The following is a 13,985-nucleotide window of genomic DNA, read 5'->3' as shown; positions in this document are numbered from 1 at the left end:
TCCATAAGCACAAAAAGGGTATTTCTCTCAAATGCTGTGCACAAAGTTGTTTACATCCCTGTTAGTGAGCATTTATCATTTTCAAGTATAATCCATCCACCTGACAGGTGTGGCATATCAAGAAGCTGATTAAACAGCCGGATCATTACACAGGTGCACCTTGTGCTGGGGACAATATAAGGCCACTTTAAAATGTGCAGTTTTGTCACACAACACAATGCCACAGATTTCTCAAGTTTTGAGGGAGAGAGCAATTGTCATGCTGACTGCAGGAATTTCCACCAGAGCTGTTGCCCAAGAATTGAATGTTCACTTCTCTACCATAAGCCGCCTCCAACGTAGTTTTAGAGAATTTGACAGTAATCAAATCAAATGTTGTATCCATTTGTATCCATTCATATCCTTGCTGGCAGGAGCTTGACAAGCAGCTGGGGGACAAGGACTCAAGGAGCCAAAGGTGGCAGATAAACCTTTCAACTGGAACCCAGAAGCTATTGAGATGACCATTTGCCAGAGGCAATGTCCTGGAATGTGAGCACAGCCATTTTTCCTCCATCATCACGCAATGCACATGCTCCGATCCCGATTCTGTGGGCCGTGCAACTGCCAACCACCCATCTGGAGAGAGGGAGAGAGAGTGTGTGTGTGTGTGAGAGAGAGAGATAGCGACAAGAGGGGCAACAGAAACTGGAGTAGAAATATTCCACACCAGCACAACTCGCATCACATAATGTTCCCTTTAAACCTCACTTATAACCACAACACGTCTATTTCTATGGACACAAGCACTGTCCATGACAGTTCACACCCCTCTATTTATACTGTACTGTATATACACTGAGTGTACAAAACATTAAGAACACCTTTCGTCGGGGCATGGATCCTACAAGGTGTCGAAAGAGTTCCACATGGATGCTGGCTCATGTTGACTCCAATTCTTCCCACAGTTGTGTCAAGTTGGCTAGATGTCCTTTGGGTGGTGGACCATTCATGATACACACTGGAAACTGTTGAGCGTGAACAACCCAGCAGCACTGAAGTTATTGACACACTCAGACTGGTGCGCCTGGCACCTACTACCATACACCGTTCAAAGACCCTTAAATATTTTGTCTTCTTCAATCACCCTCTGATTGGCACACATACACAATCCATGTTTCAATTGTCTCAAGACTTAAAAATACTTCTTTGACCTGTCTCCTCCCCTTCATCTATACTGATTTAAGTGGATTTAACTGGTGACATCAATAAGGGATCATAGCTTCCACCTGGTCAGTCTAAGTCATGGAAGAGCAGGTGTTCCTAATATTTTGTACACTCATTGTAACGCCGTTCGTCTGTTGAAGGAGAAGCGGACCAAAATGCGGCGTGGTGGTTACTCATGTTCTTTAATAAAAGTGAACGAGACATGAAATAACTTATAATATACAAAAACAACAAACGGAACGAGAAAACCTATACAGCCTGTCTGGTGAACAACTACACAGAGACAGGAACAATCACCCACGAAAACACTCACAGAATATGGCTGCCTAAATATGGCTCCCAATCAGAGACAACGATAATCACCTGACTCTGATTGAGAACCGCCTCAGGCAGCCATAGACTAATTAGACACCCCACAAAACCCCAAGACAAAAAACACACCACAATAACCCATGTCACACCCTGGCCTGACCAAATAAATAAAGAAAACACAAAATACTAAGACCAAGGCGTGACACTCATGCTATTGTGACATACACCAGATAGGTGCAGTGAAATGTGTAGTTTTACAGTGTCAGCCATAGTAGTACGGCACCCCTGGAAAAATTTAGAGTTAAGTGCCTTACTCAAAGGCACATCGACAGATTTTTCACCTTGTCGGCTCAGGTATTCTAATCAAATCAAATTTATTTATATAGCCCTTCTTACATCAGCTAATATCTCAAAGTGCTGTACAGAAACCCAGCCTAGAACCCCAAACAGCAAGCAATGCAGGTGTAGAAGCAAGGTGGCTAGGAAAAACTCCCTAGAAAGGCCAAAACCTAGGAAGAAACTTAGAGAGGAACCAGGCTATGAGGGGTGACCAGTCCTCTTCTGGCTGTGCCGGGTGGAGATTATAACAGAACATGGCCAAGATGTTCAAATGTTCATAAATGACCAGCATAGTCAAATAATAATACAGTAGTTGTCGAGGGTGCAACAGGTCAGCACCTCAGGAGTAAATGTCCGTTGGCTTTTTATAGCCGATCATTGAGAGTATCTCTACCGCTCCTGCTGTCTCTAGAGAGTTGAAAACAGCAGGTCGGGGACAGGTCTGGTGAACAGGTCAGGATTCCATAGCCGCAGGCAGAACAGTTGAAACTGGAGCAGCAGCACGGCCAGGTGGACTGGGGACCGCAAGGAGTCATGATGCTTGGTAGTCCTGAGGCATGGTCCTAGGGCTCAGGTCCTCTGAGAGAGAAAGAAAGAGAGAAAGAGATAGAGAGAGCATACTTAAATTCACACAGGACACCGGATAAAACAGGAGAAATACTCCAGATATAACAGACTGACCCTAGCCCCCCGACACATAAATTACTGCAGCATAAATACTGGAGGCTGAGACAGAAGGGGTCAGGAGACACTGTGGCCCCATCCGATGATACCCCCGGACAGGGCCAAACAGGCAGGATATAATCAAACCCACTTTGCCAAAGCACAGCCCCCACACCACTAGAGGGATATCTTCAACCACCAACTTACCATCCTGAGACAAGACCGAGTATAGCCCACAAAGATCTCCGCCACTGCACAACCACTGCACAAGGGGGGGCGCCAAACCCAGACAGGAAGACCACGTCAGTGACTCAACCCACTCAAGTGACGCACCCCTCCTAGGGACGGCATGGAAGAGCACCAGTAAGCCAGTGACTCAGCCTCAGGTATTCAGACCAGCGACCTTTCGGTTACTGGCCCAACCCTCTAACAACTTGCAGGCTTGTTTTCGAATTGCTGTGCGTTTTGTTGCCAACCTATTTTGCTACCTGACAACTTTACGGGTTTCACTTTTTAATTACCGTTCATATATTTATTTTTTCCTCAACTTTTTCACTCCGGACGCTTTATCTGGACACGATTCGTCAGGACCTCCAACAGCCGAAGCTAAGTAGTAACATTAACATGATGCCTTCTAATTGCAGCCGCTGTGCTCGCCTTACGGCGAGGATAGCTGTACTGCAAGCCCAGCTTCAGACGCAATCGTTAGGCAAGGGTAATTTCAGTGTAGGAAAGGATGAAACAGCGTCTGTGCCACCAGTAAGTACAGATAGTAGTATAAATCCCCTGGCACAGTCCCCGCAGCCGGACAACTTTCTCACGGTTTCTGGAAGGAAATGCTGTAGGAAAGCTCAACCGGTGTCGCTCATTCAGCAGACAGAAACTTTCAACCGGTTTTCCCCATTAAGCAGCGGGTCGGTGTCAGAGGCCGAGTCTTCTCTGGTCTCTACTCCTCCCGTTACGGGGTCTGAGACGCCGAAGCTTCCCACCATTAGCTCTGACAAATTGAAAACTCTAGTCATTGGCGACTCCATTACCCGCAGTATTAGACTTAAAGCGAATCATCCAGCGATCATACACTGTTTACCCGGGGCAGGGCTACCGACGTTAAGGCTAATCTGAAGATGGTGCTGGCTAAAGCTAAAACTGGCGAGTGTAGAGAGTATAGAGATATTGTTATCCACGTCGGCACCAACGATGTTAGGATGAAACAGTCAGAGATCACCAAGCGCAACATAGCTTCTGCGTGCATATCAGCTAGAAAGATGTGTCGGCATCGAGTAATTGTCTCTGGCCCCCTCCCAGTTAGGGGGAGTGATGAGCTCTACAGCAGAGTCTCACAACTCAATCGCTGGTTGAAAACTGTTTTCTGCCCCTCCCAAAAGATAGAATTTGTAGATAATTGGCCCTCTTTCTGGGACTCACCCACAAACAGGACCAAGCCTGACCTGCTGAGGAGTGACGGACTCCATCCTAGCTGGAGGGGTGCTCTCATCTTATCTGCCAACATAGACAGGGCTCTAACTCCTCTAGCTCCACAATGAAATAGGGTGCAGGCCAGGCAGCAGGCTATTAGCCAGCCTGCCAGCATAGTGGAGTCTGCCACTAGCATAGTCAGTGTAGTCAGCTCAGCTATCACCATTGAGACCGTGTCTGTGCCTCGACCTAAGTTGGGCAAAACTAAACATGGCGGTGTTCGCCTTAGCAATCTCACTAGGATAAAGACCACCTCCATTCCTGTCATTACTGAAAGAGATCATGATACCTCACATCTCAAAATAGGGCTACTTAATGTTAGATCCCTTACTTCAAAGGCAATTATAGTCAATGAACTAATCACTGATCATAATCTTGATGTGATTGGCCTGACTGAAACATGGCTTAAGCCTGATGAATTTACTGTGTTAAATGAGGCCTCACCTCCTGGCTACACTAGTGACCATATCCCCGTGCATCCCGCAAAGGCGGAGGTGTTGCTAACATTTACGATAGCAAATTTCAATTTACAAAAAAAAAAAAAAAAAAAACGTTTTCGTCTTTTGAGCTTCTAGTCATGAAATCTATGCAGCCTACTCAATCACTTTTTATAGCTACTGTTTACAGGCCTCCTGGGCCATATACAGCGTTTCTCACTGAGTTCCCTGAATTCCTATCAGACCTTGTAGTCATTGCAGATAATATTCTAATCTTTGGTGACTTTAATATTCACATGGAAAAGTCCACAGACCCACTCCAAAAGGCTTTTGGAGCCATCATCGACTCAGTGGGTTTTGTCCAACATGTCTCTGGACCCACTCACTGTCACAGTCATACGCTGGACCTAGTTTTGTCCCATGGAATAAATGTTGTGGATCTTAATGTTTTTCCTCATAATCCTGGACTATCGGACCACCATTTTATTACGTTTGCAATTGCAACAAATAATCTGCTCAGACCCCAACCAAGGAACATCAAAAGTCGTGCTATAAATTCACAGACAACACAAAGATTCCTTGATGCCCTTCCAGACTCCCTCTGCCTACCCAAGGACGCCAGAGGACAAAAATCCGTTAACCACCTAACTGAGGATCTCAATTTAACCTTGCGCAATACCCTAGATGCAGTTGCACCCCTAAAAACTAAAAAATGTCTCATAAGAAACTAGCTCCCTGGTACACAGAAAATACCCGAGCTCTGAAGCAAGCTTCCAGAAAATTGGAACGGAAATGGCGCCACACCAAACTGGAAGTCTTCCGACTAGCTTGGAAGGACGGTACCGTGCAGTACCGAAGAGCCCTTACTGCTGCTCGATCGTCCTATTTTTCTAACTTAATTGAGGAAAATAAGAACAATCCGAAATTCCTTTTTGATACTGTGGCAAAGCTAACTAAAAAGCAGCATTCCCCAAGAGAGGATGACTTTCACTTTAGCAGTGATAAATTCATGAACTTCTTTGAGGAAAAGATTATGATTATTAGAAAGCAAATTACGGACTCCTCTTTAAACCTGCGTATTCCTCCAAACCTCAGTTGTCCTGAGTCTGCACAACTCTGCCAGGACCTAGGATCAAGAGAGACGCTCAAGTGTTTTAGTACTATATCTCTTGACACAATGATGAAAATAATCATGGCCTCTAAACCTTCAAGCTGTATACTGGACCCTATCCCAACTAAACTACTGAAAGAGCTGCTTCCTGTGCTTGGCCCTCCTATGTTGAACATAATAAACGGCTCTCTATCCACTGGATGTGTACCAAACTCACTAAAAGTGGCAGTAATAAAGCCTCTCTTGAAAAAGCCAAACCTTGACCCAGAAAATATAAAAACTATCGGCCTAAATCGAATCTTCCATTCCTCTCAAAGATTTTAGAGAAGGCTGTTGCGCAGCAACTAACTGCCTTCCTGAAGACAAACAATGTATACGAAATGCTTCAGTCTGGTTTTAGACCCCATCATAGCACTGAGACGGCACTTGTGAAGGTGGTAAATGACATTTTAATGGCATCGGACCGAGGCTCTGCATCTGTCCTCGTGCTCCTAGACCTTAGTGCTGCTTTTGATACCATCGATCACCACATTCTTTTGGAGAGATTGGAAACCCAAATTGGTCTACACGGACATGTTCTGGCCTGGTTTAGGTCTTATCTGTCGGAAAGATATCAGTTTGTCTCTGTGAATGGTTTGTCCTCTGACAAATCAACTGTACATTTCGGTGTTCCTCAAGGTTCTGTTTTAGGACCACTATTGTTTTCACTATATATTTTACCTCTTGGGGATGTTATTCGAAAACATAATGTAAACTTTCACTGCTATGCGGATGACACACAGCTGTACATTTCAAGGAAACATGGTGAAGCCCCAAAATTGCCCTCGCTAGAAGCATGTGTTTCAGACATAAGGAAGTGGATGGCTGCAAACTTTCTACTATTAAACTCGGACAAAACAGAGATGCTTGTTCTAGGTCCCAAGAAACAAAGAGATCTTCTGTTGAATCTGACAATTAATCTTAATGGTTGTACAGTCGTCTCAAATAAAACTGTGAAGGACCTCGGCGTTACTCTGGACCCTGATCTCTCTTTTTGAAGAACATATCAAGACCATTTCGAGGACAGCTTTTTTCCATCTACGTAACATTGCAAAAATCAGAAACTTTCTGTCCAAAGATGATGCAGAAAAATTAATCCATGCTTTTGTCACTTCTAGGTTAGACTACTGCAATGCTCTATTTTCCGGCTACCCGGATAAAGCACTAAATAAACTTCAGTTAGTGCTAAATACGGCTGCTAGAATCCTGACTAGAACCAAAAAATTTGATCATATTACTCCAGTGCTAGCCTCTCTACACTGGCTTCCTGTCAAAGCAAGGGCTGATTTCAAGGTTTTACTGCTAACCTACAAAGCATTACATGGGCTTGCTCCTACCTACCTCTCTGATTTGGTCCTGCCGTACATACCTACACGTACGCTACGGTCACAAGACGCAGGCCTCCTAATTGTCCCTAGAATTTCTAAGCAAACAGCTGGAGGCAGGGCTTTCTCCTATAGAGCTCCATTTTTATGGAACCATGTCAGAGACGCAAACTCGGTCTCAACCTTTAAGTCTTTACTGAAGACTCATCTCTTCAGTGGGTCATATGATTGAGTGTAGTCTGGCCCAGGAGTGGGAAGGTGAACGGAAAGGCTCTGGAGCAACGAACCGCCCTTGCTGTCTCTGCCTGGCCGGTTCCCCTCTTTCCACTGGGATTCTCTGCCTCTAACCCTGTTACGGGGGCTGAGTCACTGGCTTGCTGGGGCTCTCTCGTGCCGTCCCTGGGGGGGTGCGTCACCTGGGTGGGTTGATTCACTGTTGTGGTCGGCCTGTCTGGGTTGCCCCCCTTGGGTTGTACCGTGGCGGAGATCTTTGTGGGCTATACTCGGCCTTGTCTCAGGATGGTAAGTTGGTGGTTGAAGATATCCCTCTAGTGGTGTGGGGATGTGCTTTGGCAAAGTGGGTGGGGTTATATCCTTCCTGTTTGGCCCTGTCCGGGGTGTCCTCGGATGGGGCCACAGTGTCTCCTGACCCCTCCTGTCTCAGCCTCCAGTATTTATGCTGCAGTAGTTTATGTGTCGGGGGCTAGGGTCAGTTTGTTATATCTGGAGTACTTCTCCTGTCCTATTCGGTGTCCTGTGTGAATCTAAGTGTGCGTTCTCTAATTCTCTCCTTCTCTCTTTCTTTCTCTCGGAGGACCTGAGCCCTAGGACCATGTCCCAGGACTACCTGACATGAGGACTCCTTGCTGTCCCCAGTCCACCTGGCCATGCTCCTGCTCCAGTTTCAACTGACCTGAGCCCTAGGACCGTGCCCCAGGACTACCTGACATGAAGGCTCCTTGCTGTCCCCAGTCCACCTGACTGTGCTGCTGCTCCAGTTTCAACTGTTCTGCCTTATTATTATTCGACCATGCTGGTCATTTATGAACATTTGAACATCTTGGTCATGTTCTGTTATAATCTCTACCCGGCACAGCCAGAAGAGGACTGGCCACCCCACATAGCCCGGTTCCTCTCTAGGTTTCTTCCTAGGTTTTGGCCTTTCTAGGGAGTTTTTCCTAGCCACTGTGCTTTTACACCTGCATTGTTTGCTGTTTGGGGTTTTAGGCTGGGTTTCTGTACAGCACTTTGAGATATCAGCTGATGTACGAAGGGCTATATAAATAAATTTGATTTGATTTGATTTGATCTAACCACTATGCTACCCGCCACCCTGCAATGACTGACATAACAAGAGGAAAACTGCAGATGCACTACCCAATTTCGAATTTGCATCTTGTGCATTTTACTATTACAACTTTATAATAGTAGAATGCACAAGATGCAAATTCAAAATGGGGTAGTGCATCAGCAGTTTTCCTCTTGTTATGTCAGTCATTTAGTTGGTCACATTTTATTTGGATAGACCGCATAGTCCGTCATACAATCAATACATGTGTTGATAAGCAACTGCTTGCTAGGGTTACAGTTTGGGTTAGGTTTAGGGTTAATGTTAGGGTTAGGATAAGGTTTAAGGTTAGGATTACGGTTAGCAGATAGTTAGTTGACATGTTACTGATAGATGTAGATGATCAAATACACTGTCCCACTTCAGAAGTGCCAACTCCTGCAGCTTCAAATCTATTTACTATAATGTGGCCTGCCGCTTTAGTGTTTATGTGATTGTGGCCTGATCGGTTCTCGTGTTTTATCATCCGCATTTTATCCTGTTAATGGAGAATACAAAAATCATTTATACACCTTTAGATTTTTTGTTTGTTTACATTTTTAGTCAAAAGAAAAATGTCCGAAACATAATGTTTGATTGACTTCACAGGTTAATGTTATCAAAGGCGTGCCATAACAAAGTGGATAGATGCACCATTTTTTGATGGTCTTACCAAGAGCTGTCCCTTGAATAAACAAACTTCACTTCTTCCATCTTTGTGACACTAGAACTGGATATGTTGCACTGCCTAGAGCAGCTTGTTTCGATTCTCAGAGTGGCCCTTAAGTTCTATGTAATTACAGTGTGCTGGTCCATGGGGACCCTCAGTACATCAGGGAGGCCCTTCTGGGCTCGCAGCCCAGTGCCACAACAAGGAAGGACAACTAGTCAGAATGAATGTGTAGCTACCTCATATGTGACTTGCCTTCTCTGTTTTAAAAGCTCAGTTATAATAACAGTGTGTTTCACGAATCATGGAAAGAAACATTTAACACAAAACACAAAAAAATTATTGCCCAAAAAGTTGATGAATAATTAAGTATTGGATAATCTGAATGCTCAACACGCCCACTATATGCTGCAGAGAACTGGGTGATTGACTGTTAAGTGAGTTTGTCAGCTGTGTTTTTCCTGTTGGGAAACAAAGCTCCCTGGTTATGAGCTCTGCAGGGATCCTCTGGAAGACTCCTACAATGTGAAAACATCTGACCAAGACACACAAGGAACTCTGTGTAAAATCTGATCCCTGTCACACACAGCACCGTGCAAGCAGGCATTTTCCATAAAATAAGGTGGGTGGGTCATTAAGGGGACTTTTACAGCGTGAAAGCTTGCACATTATAGTTACTATGGGAACTGGGACTCAGTGGTTACTCCTCTGGTGCCGTAATTAGGTCGTAAAGAAAGTGAGTGAGAAAGAGACTGTAAGTGTATGTGTGTGTTAAGTGTGTGTGACAAGTGCATGTGTGTGTTATCACCATTACCCCATGTTTAGGGGGTCAGGTAGACATTAGAGAATGGCCAGGCAGCCATGAACTTCAGTCTCCCACTGTGGGGTTAATTAGAAGTGAGAGACTGTACCTGTTTATGCTTCACCGTTCACTTACTGACTTTTCTCCTTCCTATGACATCTGTCTTTTGTATCACAAAGGCCTGAAAACGGGCCAATTTGACATAAGGCAAATGACAGGATATAACAAACTCAGGGACATGAGTCTGAGGTTAAAACAACATTTGCAAATAACTTTCATGGCAGAGTAATGTTCTACTATAGTCGTAAAATGATGTTTTCCCAACAATGCATGGCCATAACGGTGTGTACATTTTAGGAACACTAAAAAGATATTTCCAGGTTTTTTTATTTGTCGAAACAAAGAAGGGATTTCACCAATCCAGTTTTTTTGGGGTATTGTAGTGACTTGAACATCTTTAGACACAGGTGACTGACTGGCCCAGTTGGTCAGTGGTCTTACTCTTACCAACTTCATTAATCTGCTTCTCTATACAGTGGGTAGAAGAGTTTCATTCCAAAACGCTATATATCCATGTTCTGAAATGTTGGTTAATTAACTTTTATTGTTTAAAGAAATAATGAAAGAAATGTGCGTGTTTTTTCACTTTCTAATTATGTCATGGGGTTGTTAAATGACATACATGTATTTGTTTAAAATCTATCACTTGTTGGTTTCATTTCAAAGAGACAAATAATCATTAGCTTTTTCTCTCGAAATGCTAAAAAAGGACTTTTTCCACATTTGATTGTTTACAGCCTGAATGTACAATGGATTTAATGTAGATATGTTGTTGTCACTGGCCTATACACAGTACCCCATTATGTTTTCATACATGTTTACAAATAAAAAGCTGAAATGTCTTGAGTCAATAAGTATTCATACCCTTTATTATGGCAAGCCTAAATATGTTCAAGTGTAAAAATTAGCTTAACAAGTCACATAAGTTGCATGGAATCACCCTGTGTGCAGAAACAGAGTTTAATAACATAATTTTTGAATAACTACCTCATCTCTGTAACCAGTACTACTTAACTCGTGTTCACTTTACTATTTATATTTTTGACAACTTTTACTATTACTTCTCCACATTCCTAAAAAATATATATATATTTTTACTCCAAACATTTCCTCTGACAACTAAAAGTACTCGTTACATTTTGAATGCTTAGCAGGACAGAAAAGGGTCCAATTCACGCACTCATCAAGGGAATGTCCCACGTCATCGCTACTGCTTCTGATCTGCCAGACTCATTAAACACACATGCTTCATTTGTAAATGATGTGTGTTGGAGTGTGCCCCAGGCCTGTAAAAAAAACTGTAAACTGTAAAAAAAAAAAAAAAATTTAATGGTGCCGTCTTCTTTGGATAATATAAGGAATTTGAAATTATTTATACTTTTACTTTTGATACTTAAGTATCATTTTTGATAGTTCAATATATATATGAATCAAAATCATTTTAGACTTTTATTCAATTAGTATTCTACTGGGTAACTTTCACTTTTACTTGAGTCATTTTCTGTTAAGGTATTTTTGCTTTTTACTCAAGTATGACAATTGGGTACTTTTTCCACCACTGTCTGTAACCCACACATATAATTATCTGTAAGGTCCGACAAAGACCAGGGAGCTTTCCCAATGCCTAACAAAGAAGGACACCTATTGGTAGATGAAGAAAAACATCTTACATTCAATATCCCTTTGAGTATGGTGAAGTTATTAATTACACTTGGGATGGTGTATCAACACACCCAGTCACTACAAAGATACAGACGTCCTTCCTAACTCAGTTGCTGGAGAGGAAGAAAACCACTCAGGGATTTCACCATGAGACCAACGGTGACTTTAAAACAGTTAATGAGTTTAATGGCTGTGACAGGAGAAAACTGAGGATGGATCAACACCATTACTCCACAATACTAACCTAATTGACAGAGTAAAAAGAAGGAAGCCTGTACAAATTTGAAAAAATCCAAAACCTGCTTCCTGTTTGCAACAAGGAACTAAAGTAATACTGCAAAAAATGTGACTAAGCAATTCAGTTTTTCTCCTGAATACAGTGTTATGTTTGGGGAAAATCCAATACAACACATTACTGAGTTCCACTCTCCATATTTCCAAGCATAGTGGTGGCTGCACCATGTTATGGGTATGTTTGTAATCGTAAAGGAATGGGGAGTTGTTCAGCATAAAAAACAGAATGGAGCTAAGCGCAGGCAAAATCCTAGAGGAAAACATGGTTCAGTCTGCTTTCCACCAGACACTGGGAGATGGTCACCTTTCAGCAAGACAATAACCTAAAACACAAGGCCACATCTACACTGAGGTTGCTTACCAAGAAGGCAGTGAATGTTCCTGAGTGGCCGAGTTACAGTTTAAACTTAAATCTACTTGAAAATATATGGGAAGACCTGAAAATGGTGGTCTAGCCATGATCAACAACCAATTTGACAGCGCTTGAAGAATTTTGAAAAGAATAATGGGAAAATGTTGCAAAAATGTGAAAAGCTCTTAATTAAATACTTAACCAGAAGGACTCACAGCTGTAATTGCTACCAACGGTGCGGTGCTTCTGCAAAGTATTGACTCAGGGTTGTGAATACTTATGTAAATGTGATGTTTCTGTATTTAATTTTCAATAAATGTACAAACATTTATAAAAACATATTTTCAGTTTGTCATTATGGGGTATTTTGCATAGATGGGTGAGAAAAAAATATTTAATTCATTTTTAATTCAGAATGTAATACAACAAAATGTGGAATAAGTCAAGGGGTATGAATACTTTCTGAAGGAACTGTAGATCCCCCTCACACACTGTTTTACATTGTCAAATGTAAAAACAACTACATTTTTTTATAAAGAACTGTGCAAATTATACATTTGTGACATCAAAGACCAGGGAGGTTTTCAATACAGTAATTTTCATACATATCTTTTTTTACACACACATGAAGGTACACATAAGCAATAATTTCTGACAAGAAAACACAAATGTGAAAAATTGGTGGATATAGCGTTTTGGAAATAAACTCTTAATTTACAGTTCAGTCGCTGCCAAGAGCCAAGGAAGAGTGCCTATCAACACAATGATCTTTCAAACATTGAAAAGCAAATAACCCCCCCCAAAAAGGCAAGATAATTCTTATGTTGTGTAGATAACCATTTGGGAAGTGGGAATTTACCACCATAGCCTTAGATAGGCACCTTTACTACAAGGAACCCTACTAATCCATCACGGCTGGTCTGCCGACAGAACCGCACGAGGAGGCTACAATAGACTTCTTCCGTCACGACGCACCTCTAAGGCCCTTCTGCTAGCTTGCTAGCCCCTTGCTAACCCCCAGCCCACCCCGGCTGGCTGAATGTCTCCAGCCAGCTTAACTACTCACTGGACCCCTATGATCACCCGGCTACGCATGCCTCTCTCTAATGACAATATGCCTTGTCCATTGCTGTTCTGGTTAGTGATTATTGTCTTGTTTCACTGTAGAGCCTCTAGCCCTGCTCAATATGCCTATGCCTAATTCAGTTCTACCTCCCACACATGCGGTGACATCACCTGGTTTAAATGATGTTTCTAGAGACAATATCTCTCTCATCGTCACTCTATGCCTAGGTTTATCTCCACTGTATTCACATCCTACCATACATTTGTCGGTACATTATGTCTTGAATCTATTCTATCGCGTCCAGAAACCTTCTCCTTTTACTCTCTGTTCAAAATGTACTAGACGACCAGTTCTTATAGCCTTTAGCCGTACCCTTATCCTACTCCTTCTCTATTCCTCAATCGAGGCGCAGCAGTGCCTAGCTCCACTCCCGGTTTGCTTTCAAGCATGTTAACATTAGAAGCCTCCTCCATAAGTTTGTTTTATTCACCGCCTTAGCACACTCTGCCAACCCGAATGTCCTAGCCGTGTCTGAATCCTGGCTTAGGAAGACCACCAAAAACCCTGAAATTTCCATCCCTAACTATAACATTTTCCGCCAAGATTGAACTGCCAAAGGGGGCGGAATGGCAAACTACTGCAGAGATAGCCTGCAGAGTTTTGTCATGCTATCCAGCTCTGTGCCCAAACAATTTGAGCTTCTACTTCTAAAAATACACCTTTCCAGAAACAAGTCTCTCACCGTTGCCGCTTGCTATAGACCACCCTCTTCCACCAGCTGTGCCCTGGACACATATGTGAATTGATTGACCCCCAGCTATCTTCAGGTGACCTAAACTGGGAC

This window comes from Oncorhynchus keta, chromosome 22, assembly GCF_023373465.1.
Source record: "Oncorhynchus keta strain PuntledgeMale-10-30-2019 chromosome 22, Oket_V2, whole genome shotgun sequence".
NCBI lineage: Eukaryota > Metazoa > Chordata > Actinopteri > Salmoniformes > Salmonidae > Oncorhynchus > Oncorhynchus keta.
The sequence above is the reverse complement of the archived record's forward strand: the minus strand, read 5'-3'. Positions refer to the sequence as shown.